At 42.9% G+C, this 15,958-nt stretch overlaps 45 non-coding genes across 45 annotated transcripts; all 45 read right to left on the bottom strand.

Annotated features, from left to right (window-relative positions):
* Nucleotides 1-624: 624 nt before the first annotated feature.
* TRNAG-UCC (transfer RNA glycine (anticodon UCC)) lies at nucleotides 625-696 on the bottom strand. Its single transcript has one exon. It is a non-coding gene; the product is annotated as a tRNA-Gly (tRNA).
* A 216-nt stretch (nucleotides 697-912) lies between these two features.
* TRNAG-UCC (transfer RNA glycine (anticodon UCC)) lies at nucleotides 913-984 on the bottom strand. The gene has a single exon. It is a non-coding gene; the product is annotated as a tRNA-Gly (tRNA).
* A 72-nt stretch (nucleotides 985-1,056) lies between these two features.
* On the bottom strand, nucleotides 1,057-1,128 carry TRNAG-UCC (transfer RNA glycine (anticodon UCC)). The gene has a single exon. It is a non-coding gene; the product is annotated as a tRNA-Gly (tRNA).
* A 216-nt stretch (nucleotides 1,129-1,344) lies between these two features.
* TRNAG-UCC (transfer RNA glycine (anticodon UCC)) lies at nucleotides 1,345-1,416 on the bottom strand. Its single transcript has one exon. It is a non-coding gene; the product is annotated as a tRNA-Gly (tRNA).
* Nucleotides 1,417-1,488: 72 nt separating this feature from the next.
* TRNAG-UCC (transfer RNA glycine (anticodon UCC)) lies at nucleotides 1,489-1,560 on the bottom strand. Its single transcript has one exon. It is a non-coding gene; the product is annotated as a tRNA-Gly (tRNA).
* Nucleotides 1,561-1,776: 216 nt separating this feature from the next.
* Nucleotides 1,777-1,848, bottom strand: TRNAG-UCC (transfer RNA glycine (anticodon UCC)). The gene has a single exon. It is a non-coding gene; the product is annotated as a tRNA-Gly (tRNA).
* Nucleotides 1,849-1,920: 72 nt separating this feature from the next.
* TRNAG-UCC (transfer RNA glycine (anticodon UCC)) lies at nucleotides 1,921-1,992 on the bottom strand. The gene has a single exon. It is a non-coding gene; the product is annotated as a tRNA-Gly (tRNA).
* Nucleotides 1,993-2,064: 72 nt separating this feature from the next.
* TRNAG-UCC (transfer RNA glycine (anticodon UCC)) lies at nucleotides 2,065-2,136 on the bottom strand. The gene has a single exon. It is a non-coding gene; the product is annotated as a tRNA-Gly (tRNA).
* Nucleotides 2,137-2,208: 72 nt separating this feature from the next.
* TRNAG-UCC (transfer RNA glycine (anticodon UCC)) lies at nucleotides 2,209-2,280 on the bottom strand. The gene has a single exon. It is a non-coding gene; the product is annotated as a tRNA-Gly (tRNA).
* Nucleotides 2,281-2,784: 504 nt separating this feature from the next.
* On the bottom strand, nucleotides 2,785-2,856 carry TRNAG-UCC (transfer RNA glycine (anticodon UCC)). Its single transcript has one exon. It is a non-coding gene; the product is annotated as a tRNA-Gly (tRNA).
* A 72-nt stretch (nucleotides 2,857-2,928) lies between these two features.
* Nucleotides 2,929-3,000, bottom strand: TRNAG-UCC (transfer RNA glycine (anticodon UCC)). The gene has a single exon. It is a non-coding gene; the product is annotated as a tRNA-Gly (tRNA).
* A 72-nt stretch (nucleotides 3,001-3,072) lies between these two features.
* Nucleotides 3,073-3,144, bottom strand: TRNAG-UCC (transfer RNA glycine (anticodon UCC)). Its single transcript has one exon. It is a non-coding gene; the product is annotated as a tRNA-Gly (tRNA).
* Nucleotides 3,145-3,216: 72 nt separating this feature from the next.
* On the bottom strand, nucleotides 3,217-3,288 carry TRNAG-UCC (transfer RNA glycine (anticodon UCC)). The gene has a single exon. It is a non-coding gene; the product is annotated as a tRNA-Gly (tRNA).
* Nucleotides 3,289-3,504: 216 nt separating this feature from the next.
* On the bottom strand, nucleotides 3,505-3,576 carry TRNAG-UCC (transfer RNA glycine (anticodon UCC)). The gene has a single exon. It is a non-coding gene; the product is annotated as a tRNA-Gly (tRNA).
* Nucleotides 3,577-3,648: 72 nt separating this feature from the next.
* Nucleotides 3,649-3,720, bottom strand: TRNAG-UCC (transfer RNA glycine (anticodon UCC)). The gene has a single exon. It is a non-coding gene; the product is annotated as a tRNA-Gly (tRNA).
* Nucleotides 3,721-4,080: 360 nt separating this feature from the next.
* TRNAG-UCC (transfer RNA glycine (anticodon UCC)) lies at nucleotides 4,081-4,152 on the bottom strand. Its single transcript has one exon. It is a non-coding gene; the product is annotated as a tRNA-Gly (tRNA).
* A 72-nt stretch (nucleotides 4,153-4,224) lies between these two features.
* TRNAG-UCC (transfer RNA glycine (anticodon UCC)) lies at nucleotides 4,225-4,296 on the bottom strand. The gene has a single exon. It is a non-coding gene; the product is annotated as a tRNA-Gly (tRNA).
* Nucleotides 4,297-4,656: 360 nt separating this feature from the next.
* On the bottom strand, nucleotides 4,657-4,728 carry TRNAG-UCC (transfer RNA glycine (anticodon UCC)). The gene has a single exon. It is a non-coding gene; the product is annotated as a tRNA-Gly (tRNA).
* Nucleotides 4,729-4,800: 72 nt separating this feature from the next.
* Nucleotides 4,801-4,872, bottom strand: TRNAG-UCC (transfer RNA glycine (anticodon UCC)). Its single transcript has one exon. It is a non-coding gene; the product is annotated as a tRNA-Gly (tRNA).
* A 72-nt stretch (nucleotides 4,873-4,944) lies between these two features.
* Nucleotides 4,945-5,016, bottom strand: TRNAG-UCC (transfer RNA glycine (anticodon UCC)). The gene has a single exon. It is a non-coding gene; the product is annotated as a tRNA-Gly (tRNA).
* A 72-nt stretch (nucleotides 5,017-5,088) lies between these two features.
* Nucleotides 5,089-5,160, bottom strand: TRNAG-UCC (transfer RNA glycine (anticodon UCC)). Its single transcript has one exon. It is a non-coding gene; the product is annotated as a tRNA-Gly (tRNA).
* A 360-nt stretch (nucleotides 5,161-5,520) lies between these two features.
* Nucleotides 5,521-5,592, bottom strand: TRNAG-UCC (transfer RNA glycine (anticodon UCC)). Its single transcript has one exon. It is a non-coding gene; the product is annotated as a tRNA-Gly (tRNA).
* Nucleotides 5,593-5,952: 360 nt separating this feature from the next.
* On the bottom strand, nucleotides 5,953-6,024 carry TRNAG-UCC (transfer RNA glycine (anticodon UCC)). Its single transcript has one exon. It is a non-coding gene; the product is annotated as a tRNA-Gly (tRNA).
* A 72-nt stretch (nucleotides 6,025-6,096) lies between these two features.
* Nucleotides 6,097-6,168, bottom strand: TRNAG-UCC (transfer RNA glycine (anticodon UCC)). The gene has a single exon. It is a non-coding gene; the product is annotated as a tRNA-Gly (tRNA).
* Nucleotides 6,169-6,528: 360 nt separating this feature from the next.
* On the bottom strand, nucleotides 6,529-6,600 carry TRNAG-UCC (transfer RNA glycine (anticodon UCC)). Its single transcript has one exon. It is a non-coding gene; the product is annotated as a tRNA-Gly (tRNA).
* A 72-nt stretch (nucleotides 6,601-6,672) lies between these two features.
* Nucleotides 6,673-6,744, bottom strand: TRNAG-UCC (transfer RNA glycine (anticodon UCC)). The gene has a single exon. It is a non-coding gene; the product is annotated as a tRNA-Gly (tRNA).
* A 72-nt stretch (nucleotides 6,745-6,816) lies between these two features.
* TRNAG-UCC (transfer RNA glycine (anticodon UCC)) lies at nucleotides 6,817-6,888 on the bottom strand. The gene has a single exon. It is a non-coding gene; the product is annotated as a tRNA-Gly (tRNA).
* A 504-nt stretch (nucleotides 6,889-7,392) lies between these two features.
* On the bottom strand, nucleotides 7,393-7,464 carry TRNAG-UCC (transfer RNA glycine (anticodon UCC)). The gene has a single exon. It is a non-coding gene; the product is annotated as a tRNA-Gly (tRNA).
* Nucleotides 7,465-7,968: 504 nt separating this feature from the next.
* Nucleotides 7,969-8,040, bottom strand: TRNAG-UCC (transfer RNA glycine (anticodon UCC)). The gene has a single exon. It is a non-coding gene; the product is annotated as a tRNA-Gly (tRNA).
* A 1,509-nt stretch (nucleotides 8,041-9,549) lies between these two features.
* Nucleotides 9,550-9,621, bottom strand: TRNAG-UCC (transfer RNA glycine (anticodon UCC)). The gene has a single exon. It is a non-coding gene; the product is annotated as a tRNA-Gly (tRNA).
* Nucleotides 9,622-9,837: 216 nt separating this feature from the next.
* TRNAG-UCC (transfer RNA glycine (anticodon UCC)) lies at nucleotides 9,838-9,909 on the bottom strand. The gene has a single exon. It is a non-coding gene; the product is annotated as a tRNA-Gly (tRNA).
* Nucleotides 9,910-10,413: 504 nt separating this feature from the next.
* On the bottom strand, nucleotides 10,414-10,485 carry TRNAG-UCC (transfer RNA glycine (anticodon UCC)). Its single transcript has one exon. It is a non-coding gene; the product is annotated as a tRNA-Gly (tRNA).
* Nucleotides 10,486-10,557: 72 nt separating this feature from the next.
* TRNAG-UCC (transfer RNA glycine (anticodon UCC)) lies at nucleotides 10,558-10,629 on the bottom strand. Its single transcript has one exon. It is a non-coding gene; the product is annotated as a tRNA-Gly (tRNA).
* Nucleotides 10,630-10,701: 72 nt separating this feature from the next.
* Nucleotides 10,702-10,773, bottom strand: TRNAG-GCC (transfer RNA glycine (anticodon GCC)). Its single transcript has one exon. It is a non-coding gene; the product is annotated as a tRNA-Gly (tRNA).
* A 72-nt stretch (nucleotides 10,774-10,845) lies between these two features.
* Nucleotides 10,846-10,917, bottom strand: TRNAG-UCC (transfer RNA glycine (anticodon UCC)). Its single transcript has one exon. It is a non-coding gene; the product is annotated as a tRNA-Gly (tRNA).
* A 72-nt stretch (nucleotides 10,918-10,989) lies between these two features.
* On the bottom strand, nucleotides 10,990-11,061 carry TRNAG-UCC (transfer RNA glycine (anticodon UCC)). The gene has a single exon. It is a non-coding gene; the product is annotated as a tRNA-Gly (tRNA).
* A 503-nt stretch (nucleotides 11,062-11,564) lies between these two features.
* On the bottom strand, nucleotides 11,565-11,636 carry TRNAG-UCC (transfer RNA glycine (anticodon UCC)). The gene has a single exon. It is a non-coding gene; the product is annotated as a tRNA-Gly (tRNA).
* A 72-nt stretch (nucleotides 11,637-11,708) lies between these two features.
* Nucleotides 11,709-11,780, bottom strand: TRNAG-UCC (transfer RNA glycine (anticodon UCC)). Its single transcript has one exon. It is a non-coding gene; the product is annotated as a tRNA-Gly (tRNA).
* Nucleotides 11,781-11,852: 72 nt separating this feature from the next.
* Nucleotides 11,853-11,924, bottom strand: TRNAG-UCC (transfer RNA glycine (anticodon UCC)). The gene has a single exon. It is a non-coding gene; the product is annotated as a tRNA-Gly (tRNA).
* Nucleotides 11,925-12,572: 648 nt separating this feature from the next.
* Nucleotides 12,573-12,644, bottom strand: TRNAG-UCC (transfer RNA glycine (anticodon UCC)). The gene has a single exon. It is a non-coding gene; the product is annotated as a tRNA-Gly (tRNA).
* A 72-nt stretch (nucleotides 12,645-12,716) lies between these two features.
* On the bottom strand, nucleotides 12,717-12,788 carry TRNAG-UCC (transfer RNA glycine (anticodon UCC)). Its single transcript has one exon. It is a non-coding gene; the product is annotated as a tRNA-Gly (tRNA).
* Nucleotides 12,789-14,152: 1,364 nt separating this feature from the next.
* On the bottom strand, nucleotides 14,153-14,224 carry TRNAG-UCC (transfer RNA glycine (anticodon UCC)). Its single transcript has one exon. It is a non-coding gene; the product is annotated as a tRNA-Gly (tRNA).
* A 216-nt stretch (nucleotides 14,225-14,440) lies between these two features.
* TRNAG-UCC (transfer RNA glycine (anticodon UCC)) lies at nucleotides 14,441-14,512 on the bottom strand. Its single transcript has one exon. It is a non-coding gene; the product is annotated as a tRNA-Gly (tRNA).
* A 72-nt stretch (nucleotides 14,513-14,584) lies between these two features.
* TRNAG-UCC (transfer RNA glycine (anticodon UCC)) lies at nucleotides 14,585-14,656 on the bottom strand. Its single transcript has one exon. It is a non-coding gene; the product is annotated as a tRNA-Gly (tRNA).
* A 72-nt stretch (nucleotides 14,657-14,728) lies between these two features.
* TRNAG-UCC (transfer RNA glycine (anticodon UCC)) lies at nucleotides 14,729-14,800 on the bottom strand. The gene has a single exon. It is a non-coding gene; the product is annotated as a tRNA-Gly (tRNA).
* Between the last annotated feature and the right edge of the window lie 1,158 nt (nucleotides 14,801-15,958).

Here is a 15,958-nt window from a genome sequence, read left to right as displayed (position 1 = left end):
TCGTCAAACTTCGGTAATTTTCCTTCAAAATCCACAAAAACCGACCGTTTAATAATATCCATCCTGGATCAGAAGACCCAGGAGGGGAATCACCCGCAAGAAACCGAAACTAGATAAAAAGGTTTTAACAGAGAAGAAAAAAAACTTGAACTAAAATAACACCTTAAAGGCGGCAAACAGGCTTAGCGAAAACGGAGCGAAAAAAGACGAACCGTTCACAACCAAACCTAGCAGCGACCCCATTGGAAGGCAGCTTTGCTCACCACTATACCACCATCGCGATTGATGTATAGTGACAAATATTATAATTCATAGCGATACACTGGAATAACATATAAAGATACAGTCCCGTGCGATGGCTGGTAATCGAACCCGGGTCAACTGCTTGGAAGGTAGCTATGCTTACCACTATACCACCATCGCAATATGATGTATAGTGACAAATATTGTGATTCATAGCGATACACTGGAATAACATATAAAGAAACAATCCCGTGCGATGGCCGGGAATCGAACCCGGTCAATTGCTTGGAAGGCAGCTATGCTCACCACTATATGATGTATAGTGACAAATATTATAATTCATAGCGATACACTGGAATAACATATAAAGATAAAGTCTCGTGCGATGGCCGGGAATCGAACCCGGGTTCACTGCTTGGAAGGCAGCTATGCTCACCACTATACCACCATCGCGATATGATGTATAGTGACAAATATTATGTTTCATAGCGATACACTGGAATAACATGTTAAGATACAGTCTCGTGCGATGGCCGGGAATCGAACCCGGGTCAACTGCTTGGAAGGCAGCTATGCTCACCACTATACCAATATCGCGTTATGATATATAGTGACAAATATTATAATTCATAGCGACACACAGGAATAATATATGAAGATACAGTCTCGTGCGATGGCCGGGAATCGAACCCGGGTCAACTGCTTGGAAGGCAGCTATGCTCACCACTATACCACCATCGCGATATGAAGTATAGTGACCAATATTATAATTCATAGCGATACACTGGAATAACATATAAAGATACAGTCTCGTGCGATGGCCGGGAATCGAACCCGGGTCAGCTGCTTGGAAGGCAGCTATGCTCACCACTATACCACCATCGCGTTATGATGTATAGTGACAAATATTATAATTCATAGCGATACACTGGAATAACATATAAAGATACAGTCTCGTGCAATGGCCGGGAATCGAAACCGGGTCAACTGCTTGGAAGGCAGCTATGCTCACCACTAAACCTCCATCGCGATATGATGTAAAGTGACAAATATTATAATTCATAGCGATACACTGGAATAACATATAAAGAAACAGTCTCGTGCGATGGCCGGGAATCGAACCCGGGTCAACTGCTTGGAAGGCAGCTATGCTCACCACTATACCACCATCGCGATATGATATATAGTGACAAATATTATAATTCATAGCGATACACTGGAATAACATATAAAGATACCGTCCCGTGCGATGGCCGGGAATCGAACCCGGGTCAACTGCTTGGAAGGCAGCTATGCTCACCACTATACCACCATCGCGATATGATATATAGTGACAAATATTATAATTCATAGCGATACACTGGAATAACATATAAAGATACAGTCTCGTGCGATGGCCGGGAATCGAACCCGGGTCACCTGCTTGGAAGGCAGCTATGCTCACCACTATACCACCATCGCGATATGATATATAGTGACAAATATTATAATTCATAGCGATACACTGGAATAACATATAAAGATAAAGTCTCGTGCGATGGCCGGGAATCGAACCCGGGTCAACTGCTTGGAAGGCAGCTATGCTCACCACTATACCACCAACGCGATATGTTGTATAGTGACCAATATTATAATTCATAGCGATACACTGGAATAACATATAAAGATACAGTCCCGTGCGATGGCCGGGAATCGAACCCGGGTCAACTGCTTGGAAGGCAGCTATGCTCACCACTATACCACCATCGCGATATGATACATAGTGACAAATATTATGATTCATAGCGATACACTAGAATAACATATAAAGATAAAGTCTCGTGCGATGGCCGGGAATCGAACCCGGGTCAACTGCTTGGAAGGCAGTTATACTCACCACTATACCACCATCGCGATATGATATATAGTGACAAATATTATAATTCATAGCGATACACTGGAATAACATATAAAGATACAGTCTCGTGCGATGGCCGGGAATCGAACCCGGGTCAACTGCTTGGAAGGCAGCTACGCTCACCACTATACCACCATCGCGATATGATGTATAGTGACAAATATTATAATTCATAGCGAAACACTGGAATAACATATAAAGATAAAGTCTCGTGCGATGGCCGGGAATCGAACCCGGGTCAAATGCTTGGAAGGTAGCTATGCTTACCACTATACCACCATCGCAATATGGTGTATAGTGACAAATATTGTGATTCATAGCGATACACTGGAATAACATATAAAGATACAGTCTCGTGCGATGGCCGGGAATCGAACCCGGGTCACCTGCTTGGAAGGCAGCTATGCTCACCACTATACCACCATCGCGATATGATATATAGTGACAAATATTATAATTCATAGCGATACACTGGAATAACATATAAAGATACAGTCTCGTGCGATGGCCGGGAATCGAAACCGGGTCAACTGCTTGGAAGGCAGCTATGCTCACCACTAAACCTCCATCGCGATATGATGTAAAGTGACAAATATTATAATTCATAGCGATACACTGGAATAACATATAAAGAAACAGTCTCGTGCGATGGCCGGGAATCGAACCCGGGTCAACTGCTTGGAAGGCAGCTATGCTCACCACTATACCACCATCGCGATATGATATATAGTGACAAATATTATAATTCATAGCGATACACTGGAATAACATATAAAGATAAAGTCTCGTGCGATGGCCGGGAATCGAACCCGGGTCAACTGCTTGGAAGGCAGCTATGCTCACCACTATACCACCATCGCGATATGTTATATGGTGACAAATATTATAATTCATAGCGATACACTGGAATAACATATAAAGAGACAGTCCCGTGCGATGGCCGGGAATCGAACCCGGGTCAACTGCTTGGAAGGCAGCTATGCTCACCACTATACCACCATCGCGATATGTTATATAGTGACCAATATTATAATTCATAGCGATACACTGGAATAACATATAAAGATACCGTCCCGTGCGATGGCCGGGAATCGAACCCGGGTCAACTACTTGGAAGGCAGCTATGCTCACCACTATACCACCATCGCGATATTATATATAGTGACAAATATTATAATTCATAGCGATACACTGGAATAACATATAAAGATACAGTCTCGTGCGATGGCCGGGAATCGAACCCGGGTCACCTGCTTGGAAGGCAGCTATGCTCACCACTATACCACCATCGCGATATGATATATAGTGACAAATATTATAATTCATAGCGATACACTGGAATAACATATAAAGATAAAGTCTCGTGCGATGGCCGGGAATCGAACCCGGGTCAACTGCTTGGAAGGCAGCTATGCTCACCACTATACCACCAACGCGATATGTTGTATAGTGACCAATATTATAATTCATAGCGATACACTGGAATAACATATAAAGATACAGTCCCGTGCGATGGCCGGGAATCGAACCCGGGTCAACTGCTTGGAAGGCAGCTATGCTCACCACTATACCACCATCGCGATAGGATACATAGTGACAAATATTATGATTCATAGCGATACACTAGAATAACATATAAAGATAAAGTCTCGTTCGATGGCCGGGAATCGAACCCGGGTCAACTGCTTGGAAGGCAGCTACGCTCACCACTATACCACCATCGCGATATGATGTATAGTGACAAATATTATAATTCATAGCGAAACACTGGAATAACATATAAAGATAAAGTCTCGTGCGATGGCCGGGAATCGAACCCGGGTCAACTGCTTGGAAGGTAGCTATGCTTACCACTATACCACCATCGCAATATGGTGTACAGTGACAAATATTGTGATTCATAGCGATACACTAGAATAACATATAAAGATAAAGTCTCGTGCGATGGCCGGGAATCGAACCCGGGTCAACTGCTTGGAAGGCAGCTATGCTCACCACTATACCACCATCGCGATATGATATATAGTGACAAATATTATAATTCATAGCGATACACTGGAATAACATATAAAGATAAAGTCTCGTGCGATGGCCGGGAATCGAACCCGGGTCAACTGCTTGGAAGGCAGTTATGCTCACCACTATACCACCATCGCGATATGTTATAAGGTGACAAATATTATAATTCATAGCGATACACTGGAATAACATATAAAGATACAGTCCCGTGCGATGGCCGGGAATCGAACCCGGGTCAACTGCTTGGAAGGCAGCTATGCTCACCATTAAACCACCAACGCGATATGTTGTATAGTGACCAATATTATAATTCATAGCGATACACTGGAATAACATATAAAGATAAAGTCTCGTGCGATGGCCGGGAATCGAACCCGGGTCAACTGCTTGGAAGGCAGCTATGCTCACCACTAAACCTCCATCGCGATATGATGTAAAGTGACAAATATTATAATTCATAGCGATACACTGGAATAACATATAAAGAAACAGTCTCGTGCGATGGCCGGGAATCGAACCCGGGTCAACTGCTTGGAAGGCAGCTATGCTCACCACTATACCACCATCGCGATATGATATATAGTGACAAATATTATAATTCATAGCGATACACTGGAATAACATATAAAGATAAAGTCTCGTGCGATGGCCGGGAATCGAACCCGGGTCAACTGCTTGGAAGGCAGCTATGCTCACCACTATACCACCATCGCGATATGTTATATGGTGACAAATATTATAATTCATAGCGATACACTGGAATAACATATAAAGAGACAGTCCCGTGCGATGGCCGGGAATCGAACCCGGGTCAACTGCTTGGAAGGCAGCTATGCTCACCACTATACCACCATCGCGATATGTTATATAGTGACCAATATTATAATTCATAGCGATACACTGGAATAACATATAAAGATACCGTCCCGTGCGATGGCCGGGAATCGAACCCGGGTCAACTACTTGGAAGGCAGCTATGCTCACCACTATACCACCATCGCGATATTATATATAGTGACAAATATTATAATTCATAGCGATACACTGGAATAACATATAAAGATACAGTCTCGTGCGATGGCCGGGAATCGAACCCGGGTCACCTGCTTGGAAGGCAGCTATGCTCACCACTATACCACCATCGCGATATGATATATAGTGACAAATATTATAATTCATAGCGATACACTGGAATAACATATAAAGATAAAGTCTCGTGCGATGGCCGGGAACCGAACCCGGGTCATCTGCTTGGAAGGCAGCTATGCTCACCACTATACCACCAACGCGATATGTTGTATAGTGACCAATATTATAATTCATAGCGATACACTGGAATAACATATAAAGATACAGTCCCGTGCGATGGCCGGGAATCGAACCCGGGTCAACTGCTTGGAAGGCAGCTATGCTCACCACTATACCACCATCGCGATAGGATACATAGTGACAAATATTATGATTCATAGCGATACACTAGAATAACATATAAAGATAAAGTCTCGTTCGATGGCCGGGAATCGAACCCGGGTCAACTGCTTGGAAGGCAGCTACGCTCACCACTATACCACCATCGCGATATGATGTATAGTGACAAATATTATAATTCATAGCGAAACACTGGAATAACATATAAAGATAAAGTCTCGTGCGATGGCCGGGAATCGAACCCGGGTCAACTGCTTGGAAGGTAGCTATGCTTACCACTATACCACCATCGCAATATGGTGTACAGTGACAAATATTGTGATTCATAGCGATACACTAGAATAACATATAAAGATAAAGTCTCGTGCGATGGCCGGGAATCGAACCCGGGTCAACTGCTTGGAAGGCAGCTATGCTCACCACTATACCACCATCGCGATATGATGTATAGTGACAAATATTATAATTCATAGCGATACACTGGAATAACATATAAAGATAAAGTCTCGTGCGATGGCCGGGAATCGAACCCGGGTCAACTGCTTGGAAGGCAGTTATGCTCACCACTATACCACCATCGCGATATGTTATAAGGTGACAAATATTATAATTCATAGCGATACACTGGAATAACATATAAAGATACAGTCCCGTGCGATGGCCGGGAATCGAACCCGGGTCAACTGCTTGGAAGGCAGCTATGCTCACCATTAAACCACCAACGCGATATGTTGTATAGTGACCAATATTATAATTCATAGCGATACACTGGAATAACATATAAAGATAAAGTCTCGTGCGATGGCCGGGAATCGAACCCGGGTCAACTGCTTGGAAGGTAGCTATGCTTACCACTATACCACCATCGCAATATGGTGTATAGTGACAAATATTGTGATTCATAGCGATACACTGGAATAACATATAAAGATACAGTCTCGAGCGATGGCCGGGAATCGAACCCGGGTCAACTGCTTGGAAGGCAGCTATGCTCACCACTATACCACCATCGCGATATGATATATAGTGACAAATATTATAATTCATAGCGATACACTGGAATAACATATAAAGATAAAGTCTCGTGCGATGGCCGGGAATCGAACCCGGGTCAACTGCTTGGAAGGCAGTTATGCTCACCACTATACCACCATCGCGATATGTTATATGGTGACAAATATTATAATTCATAGCGATACACTGGAATAACATATAAAGATACAGTCTCGTGCGATGGCCGGGAATCGAACCCGGGGCAACTGCTTGGAAGGCAGCTATGCTCACCACTATACCACCATCGCGATATGATGTAAAGTGACAAATATTATAATTCATAGCGATACACTGGAATAACATATAAAGATACAGTCTCGTGCGATGGCCGGGAATCGAACCAAGGTCAACTGCTTGGAAGGCAGCTATGCTCACCACTATACCACCATCGCGATATGATGTAAAGTGACAAATATTATAATTCATAGCGAAACATTGGAATAACATATAAAGATAAAGTCTCGTGCGATGGCCGGGAATCGAACCCGGGTCAACTGCTTGGAAGGTAGCTATGCTTACCACTATACCACCATCGCGATATGTTATATGGTATTATATATTATAATTCATAGCGATACACTGGAATAACATATAAAGATACAGTCCCGTGCGATGGCCGGGAATCGAACCCGGGTCAACTGCTTGGAAGGCAGCTATGCTCACCACTATACCGCCATCACGATATGATGTATAGTGACAAATATTATAATTCATAGCGATACACTGGAATAACATATAAAGATAAAGTCTCGTGCGATGGCCGGGAATCGAACCCGGGTCAACTGCTTGGAAGGCAGCTATGCTCACCACTATACCACCATCGCGATATGATGTATAGTGACAAATATTATAATTCAAAGCGATACACTGGAATAACATATAAAGACAAAGTCTCGAGCGATGGCCGGGAATCGAACTCGGGTCAACTGCTTGGAAGGCAGCTATGCTCACCACTATACCACCATCACGATATGATGTATAGTGACAAATATTATAATTCATAGCGATACACTGGAATAACATATAAAGATAAAGTCTAGTGCGATGGCCGGGAATCGAACCCGGGTCAACTGCTTGGAAGGCAGCTATGCTCACTACTATACCACCATCGCGATATGATGTATATTGACAAATATTATAATTCATAGCGATACACTGGAATAACATATAAATATAAAGTCTCGTGCGATGGCCGGGAATCGAAACCGGGTCAACTGCTTGGAAGGCAGCTATGCTCACCACTATACCACCATCGCGATATGATGTACAGTGACAAATATTATAATTCATAGCGATACACTGGAATAACATATAAAGATAAAGTCTCGTGCGATGGCCGGGAATCGAACCCGGGGCAACTGCTTGGAAGGCAGCTATGCTCACCACTATACCACCATCGCGATATGATGTAAAGTGACAAATATTATAATTCATAGCGATACACTGGAATAACATATAAAGATACAATCTCGTGCGATGGCCGGGAATCGAACCCGGGTCAACTGCTTGGAAGGCAGCTATGCTCACTACTATACCACCAACGCGATATGTTGTATAGTGACCAAAATTATAATTCATAGCGATACACTGGAATAACATATAAAGATAAAGTCTCGTACGATGGCCGGGTTCGAACCCGGGTCAAATGCTTGGAAGGCAGCTATGCTCACCACTATACCACCATCGCGTTATGATGAATAGTGACAAATATTATAATTCATAGCGATACACTGGAATAACATATAAAGATACAGTCTCGTTCGATGGCCGGGAATAGAAACCGGGTCAACTGCTTGGAAGGCAGCTATGCTCACCACTATACCACCATCGCGATATGATGAATGGTGACAAATATAATGATTCATAGCGATACACTGGAATAACATATAAAGATACAGTCCCTTGTGATGGCGGGTAATCGAACCCGGGTCAACTGCTTGGAAGGTATCTATGCTTACCACTATACCACCATCGCAATATGATGTATAGTGACAAATATTGTGATTCATAGCGATACACTGGAATAACATATAAAGATACAGTCCCGTGCGATGGCCGGGAATCGAACCCGGTCAACTGCTTGTAAGGCAGCTATGCTCACCACCTTACCACCATCGCGATATGATGTGTAAGACAAATATTATAATTCATAGCGATACACTGGAATAACATATAAAGATACAGTCTCGTGCGATGGCCGAGAATCGAACCCGGGTCAACTGCTTGGAAGGGAGCTATGCTCACCACTATACCACCATCGCGTTATGATGTATAGTGACAAATATTATAATTCATAGCGATACACTGGAATAACATATAAAGATACAGTCTCGTGCGATGGCCGGGAATCGAACCCGGGTCAACTGCTTGGAAGGGAGCTATGCTCACCACTATACCACCATCGCGTAATGATGTATAGTGACAAATATTATAATTCATAGCGATACACTGGAATAACATATAAAGATACAGTCTCGTGCGATGGCCGGGAATCGAAACCTGGTCAACTGCTTGGAAGGCAGCTATGCTCACCACTATACCACCATCGCGATATGTTGTATAGTGACAAATATTATAATTCATAGCGATACACTGGAATAACATATAAAGATACAGTCTCGTGCGATGGCCGGGAATCGAACCAAGGTCAACTGCTTGGAAGGCAGCTATGCTCACCACTATACCACCATCGCGATATGATGTATAGTGACAAATATTATAATTCATAGCGAAACACTGGAATAACATATAAAGATAAAGTCTCGTGCGATGGCCGGGAATCGAACCCGGGTCAACTGCTTGGAAGGTAGCTATGCTTACCACTATACCACCATCGCAATATGGTGTATAGTGACAAATATTATAATTCATAGCGAAACACTGGAATAACATATAAAGATAAAGTCTCGTGCGATGGCCGGGAATCGAACCCGGGTCAACTGCTTGGAAGGCAGCTATGCTCACCACTATACCACCATCGCGATATGTTATATGGTATTATATATTATAATTCATAGCGATACACTGGAATAACATATAAAGATACAGTCCCGTGCGATGGCCGGGAATCGAACCCGGGTCAACTGCTTGGAAGGCAGCTATGCTCACCACTATACCGCCATCACGATATGATGTATAGTGACAAATATTATAATTCATAGCGATACACTGGAATAACATATAAAGATAAAGTCTCGTGCGATGGCCGGGAATCGAACCCGGGTCAACTGCTTGGAAGGCAGCTATGCTCACCACTATACCACCATCGCGATATGATGTATAGTGACAAATATTATAATTCATAGCGATACACTGGAATAACATATAAAGATAAAGTCTCGAGCGATGGCCGGGAATCGAACTCGGGTCAACTGCTTGGAAGGCAGCTATGCTCACCACTATACCACCATCACGATATGATGTATAGTGACAAATATTATAATTCATAGCGATACACTGGAATAACATATAAAGATAAAGTCTAGTGCGATGGCCTGGAATCAAACCCGGGTCAACTGCTTGGAAGGCAGCTATGCTCACTACTATACCACCATCGCGATATGATGTATATTGACAAATATTATAATTCATAGCGATACACTGGAATAACATATAAATATAAAGTCTCGTGCGATGGCCGGGAATCGAAACCGGGTCAACTGCTTGGAAGGCAGCTATGCTCACCACTATACCACCATCGCGATATGATGTACAGTGACAAATATTATAATTCATAGCGATACACTGGAATAACATATAAAGATAAAGTCTCGTGCGATGGCCGGGAATCGAACCCGGGGCAACTGCTTGGAAGGCAGCTATGCTCACCACTATACCACCATCGCGATATGATGTAAAGTGACAAATATTATAATTCATAGCGATACACTGGAATAACATATAAAGATACAATCTCGTGCGATGGCCGGGAATCGAACCCGGGTCAACTGCTTGGAAGGCAGCTATGCTCACCACTATACCACCATCGCGATATGATGTATAGTGACAAATATTATAATTTATAGCGATACACTGGAATAACATATAAAGATACAGTCTCGTGCGATGGCCGGGAATCGAACCCGGGTCAACTGCTTGGCAGCCAGCTATGCTCACCACTATACCACCATCGCGATATGATATATAGTGACAAATATTATAATTCATAGTGATACACTGGAATAACATATAAAGATAAAGTCTCGTGCGATGGCCGGGAATTGAACCCGGGTCAACTGCTTGGAAGGCAGCTACGCTCACCACTATACCACCATCGCGATATGTTATATGGTATTATATATTATAATTCATAGCGATACACTGGAATAACATATAAAGATACAGTCCCGTGCGATGGCCGGGAATCGAACCCGGGTCAACTGCTTGGAAGGCAGCTATGCTCACCACTATACCACCAACGCGATATGTTGTATAGTGACCAATATTATAATTCATAGCGATACACTGGAATAACATATAAAGATAAAGTCTCGTGCGATGGCCGGGTTCGATCCCGGGTCAAATGCTTGGAAGGCACCTATGCTCACCACTATACCACCATCGCGACATGATGTATAGTGACAAATATTATAATTTAAAGCGATACACTGGAATAACATATCAAGAAACAGTCTCGTGCGATGGCCGGGAATCGAACCAAGGTCAACTGCTTGGAAGGCAGCTATGCTCACCACTATACCACCATCGCGATATGATGTATAGTGACAAATATTATAATTCATAGCGAAACACTGGAATAACATATAAAGATAAAGTCTCGTGCGATGGCGGGGAATCGAACCGGGGTCAACTGCTTGGAAGGTAGCTATGCTTACCACTATACCACCATCGCAATATGGTGAATAGTGACAAATATTATAATTCATAGCGAAACACTGGAATAACATATAAAGATAAAGTCTCGTGCGATGGCCGGGAATCGAACCCGGGTCAACTGCTTGGAAGGCAGCTATGCTCACCACTATACCACCATCGCGATATGTTATATGGTATTATATATTATAATTCATAGCGATACACTGGAATAACATATAAAGATACAGTCCCGTGCGATGGCCGGGAATCGAACCCGGGTCAACTGCTTGGAAGGCAGCTATGCTCACCACTATACCACCATCACGATATGATGTATAGTGACAAATATTATAATTCATAGCGATACACTGGAATAACATATAAAGATAAAGTCTCGTGCGATGGCCGGGAATCGAACCCGGGTCAACTGCTTGGAAGGCAGCTATGCTCACCACTATACCACCATCGCGATATGATGTATAGTGACAAATATTATAATTCATAGCGATACACTGGAATAACATATAAAGATAAAGTCTCGAGCGATGGCCGGGAATCGAACTCGGGTCAACTGCTTGGAAGGCAGCTATGCTCACCACTATTCCACCATCACGATATGATGTATAGTGACAAATATTATAATTCATAGCGATACACTGGAATAACATATAAAGATAAAGTCTAGTGCGATGGCCGGGAATCGAACCCGGGTCAACTGCTTGGAAGGCAGCTATGCTCACTACTATACCACCATCGCGATATGATGTATATTGACAAATATTATAATTCATAGCGATACACTGGAATAACATATAAATATAAAGTCTCGTGCGATGGCCGGGAATCGAAACCGGGTCAACTGCTTGGAAGGCAGCTATGCTCACCACTATACCACCATCGCGATATGATGTACAGTGACAAATATTATAATTCATAGCGATACACTGGAATAACATATAAAGATAAAGTCTCGTGCGATGGCCGGGAATCGAAACCGGGGCAACTGCTTGGAAGGCAGCTATGCTCACCACTATACCACCATCGCGATATGATGTAAAGTGACAAATATTATAATTCATAGCGATACACTGGAATAACATATAAAGACACAATCTCGTGCGATGGCCGGGAATCGAACCCGGGTCAACTGCTTGGAAGGCAGCTATGCTCACCACTATACCACCATCGCGATATGATGTATAGTGACAAATATTATAATTTATAGCGATACACTGGAATAACATATAAAGATACAGTCTCGTGCGATGGCCGGGAATCGAACCCGGGTCAACTGCTTGGAAGGCAGCTATGCTCACCACTATACCACCATCGCGATATGATATATAGTGACAAATATTATAATTCATAGCGATACACTGGAATAACATATAAAGATAAAGTCTCGTGCGATGGCCGGGAATTGAACCCAGGTCAACTGCTTGGAAGGCAGCTACGCTCACCACTAAACCACCATCGCGATATGGTATATGGTATTATATATTATAATTCATAGCGATACACTGGAATAACATATAAAGATACAGTCCCGTGCGATGGCCGGGAATCGAACCCGGGTCAACTGCTTGGAAGGCAGCTATGCTCACCACTATACCACCAACATGATATGTTGTATAGTGACCAATATTATAATTCATAGCGATACACTGGAATAACATATAAAGATAAAGTCTCGTGCGATGGCCGGGTTCGATCCCGGGTCAAATGCTTGGAAGGCACCTATGCTCAACACTATACCACCATCGCGATATGATGTATAGTGACAAATATTATAATTTAAAGCGATACACTGGAATAACATATCAAGAAACAGTCTCGTTCGATGGCCGGGAATAGAAACCGGGTCAACTGCTTGGAAGGCAGCTATGCTCACCACTATACCACCAACGCGATATGTTGTATAGTGACCAATATTATAATTCATAGCGATACACTGGAATAACATATAAAGATAAAGTCTCGTACGATGGCCGGGTTCGAACCCGGGTCAAATGCTTGGAAGGCAGCTATGCTCACCACTATACCACCATCGCGTTATGATGAATAGTGACAAATATTATAATTCATAGCGATACACTGGAATAACATATAAAGATACAGTCTCGTTCGATGGCCGGGAATAGAAACCGGGTCAACTGCTTGGAAGGCAGCTATGCTCACCACTATACCACCATCGCGATATGATGAATGGTGACAAATATAATGATTCATAGCGATACACTGGAATAACATATAAAGATACATTCCCTTGCGATGGCGTTTAATCGAACCCGGGTCAACTGCTTGGAAGGTAGCTATGCTTACCACTATACCACCATCGCAATATGATGTATAGTGACAAATATTGTGATTCATAGCGATACACTGGAATAACATATAAAGATACAGTCCCGTGCGATGGCCGGGAATCGAACCCGGTCAACTGCTTGTAAGGCAGCTATGCTCACCACCTTACCACCATCGCGATATGATGTGTAAGACAAATATTATAATTCATAGCGATACACTGGAATAACATATAAAGATACAGTCTCGTGCGATGACCGAGAATCGAACCCGGGTCAACTGCTTGGAAGGGAGCTATGCTCACCACTATACCACCATCGCGTTATGATGTATAGTGACAAATATTATAATTCATAGCGATACACTGGAATAACATATAAAGATACAGTCTCGTGCGATGGCCGGGAATCGAACCCGGGTCAACTGCTTGGAAGGCAGCTATGCTCACCACTATACCACCATCGCGTTATGATGTATAGTGACAAATATTATAATTCATAGCGATACACTGGAATAACATATAAAGATAAAGTCTCGAGCGATGGCCGGGAATCGAACTCGGGTCAACTGCTTGGAAGGCAGCTATGCTCACCACTATACCACCATCACGATATGATGTATAGTGACAAATATTATAATTCATAGCGATACACTGGAATAACATATAAAGATAAAGTCTAGTGCGATGGCCGGGAATCGAACCCGGGTCAACTGCTTGGAAGGCAGCTATGCTCACCACTATACCACCATCGCGATATGATGTATAGTGACAAATATTATAATTTATAGCGATACACTGGAATAACATATAAAGATACAGTCTCGTGCGATGGCCGGGAATCGAACCCGGGTCAACTGCTTGGAAGGCAGCTATGCTCACCACTATACCACCATCGCGATATGATATATAGTGACAAATATTATAATTCATAGCGATACACTGGAATAACATATAAAGATAAAGTCTCGTGCGATGGCCGGGAATTGAACCCGGGTCAACTGCTTGGAAGGCAGCTACGCTCACCACTATACCACCATCGCGATATGTTATATGGTATTATATATTATAATTCATAGCGATACACTGGAATAACATATAAAGATACAGTCCCGTGCGATGGCCGGGAATCGAACCCGAGTCAACTGCTTGGAAGGCAGCTATGCTCACCACTATACCACCAACGCGATATGTTGTATAGTGACGAATATTATAATTCATAGCGATACACTGGAATAACATATAAAGATAAAGTCTCGTGCGATGGCCGGGTTCGATCCCGGGTCAAATGCTTGGAAGGCACCTATGCTCACCACTATACCACCATCGCGATATGATGTATAGTGACAAATATTATAATTTATAGCGATACACTGGAATAACATATAAAGAAACAGTCTCGTTCGATGGCCGGGAATAGAAACCAGGTCAACTGCTTGGAAGGCAGCTATGCTCACCACTATACCACCAACGCGATATGTTGTATAGTGACCAATATTATAATTCATAGCGATACACTGGAATAACATATAAAGATAAAGTCTCGTACGATGGCCGGGTTCGAACCCGGGTCAAATGCTTGGAAGGCAGCTATGCTCACCACTATACCACCATTGCGTTATGATAAATAGTGACAAATATTATAATTCATAGCGATACACTGGAATAACATATAAAGATACAGTCTCGTTCGATGGCCGGGAATAGAAACCGGGTCAACTGCTTGGAAGGCAGCTATGCACACCACTATACCACCATCGCGATATGATGAATGGCGACAAATATAATGATTCATAGCGATACACTGGAATAACATATAAAGATACAGTCCCTTGCGATGGCGGGTAATCGAACCCGGGTCAACTGCTTGGAAGGTAGCTATGCTTACCACTATACCACCATCGCAATATGATGTATAGTGACAAATATTGTGATTCATAGCGATACACTGGAATAACATATAAAGATACAGTCCCGTGCGATGGCCGGGAATCGAACCCGGGTCAACTGCTTGGAAGGGAGCTATGCTCACCACTATACCACCATCGCGATATGATGTATAGTGACAAATATTATAATTCATAGCGAAACACTGGAATAACATATAAAGATAAAGTCTCGTGCGATGGCCGGGAATCGAACCCGGGTCAACTGCTTGGAAGGTAGCTATGCTTACCACTATACCACCATCGCAATATGGT

The sequence above is a fragment of the Leiobunum rupestre genome, chromosome 1, assembly GCF_980474605.1.
Source record: "Leiobunum rupestre chromosome 1, qqLeiRupe1.1.hap1, whole genome shotgun sequence".
In the NCBI taxonomy this organism is placed as follows: Eukaryota; Metazoa; Arthropoda; class Arachnida; order Opiliones; family Sclerosomatidae; genus Leiobunum; species Leiobunum rupestre.
The sequence above is the reverse complement of the archived record's forward strand: the minus strand, read 5'-3'. Positions and strand labels throughout refer to the sequence as shown.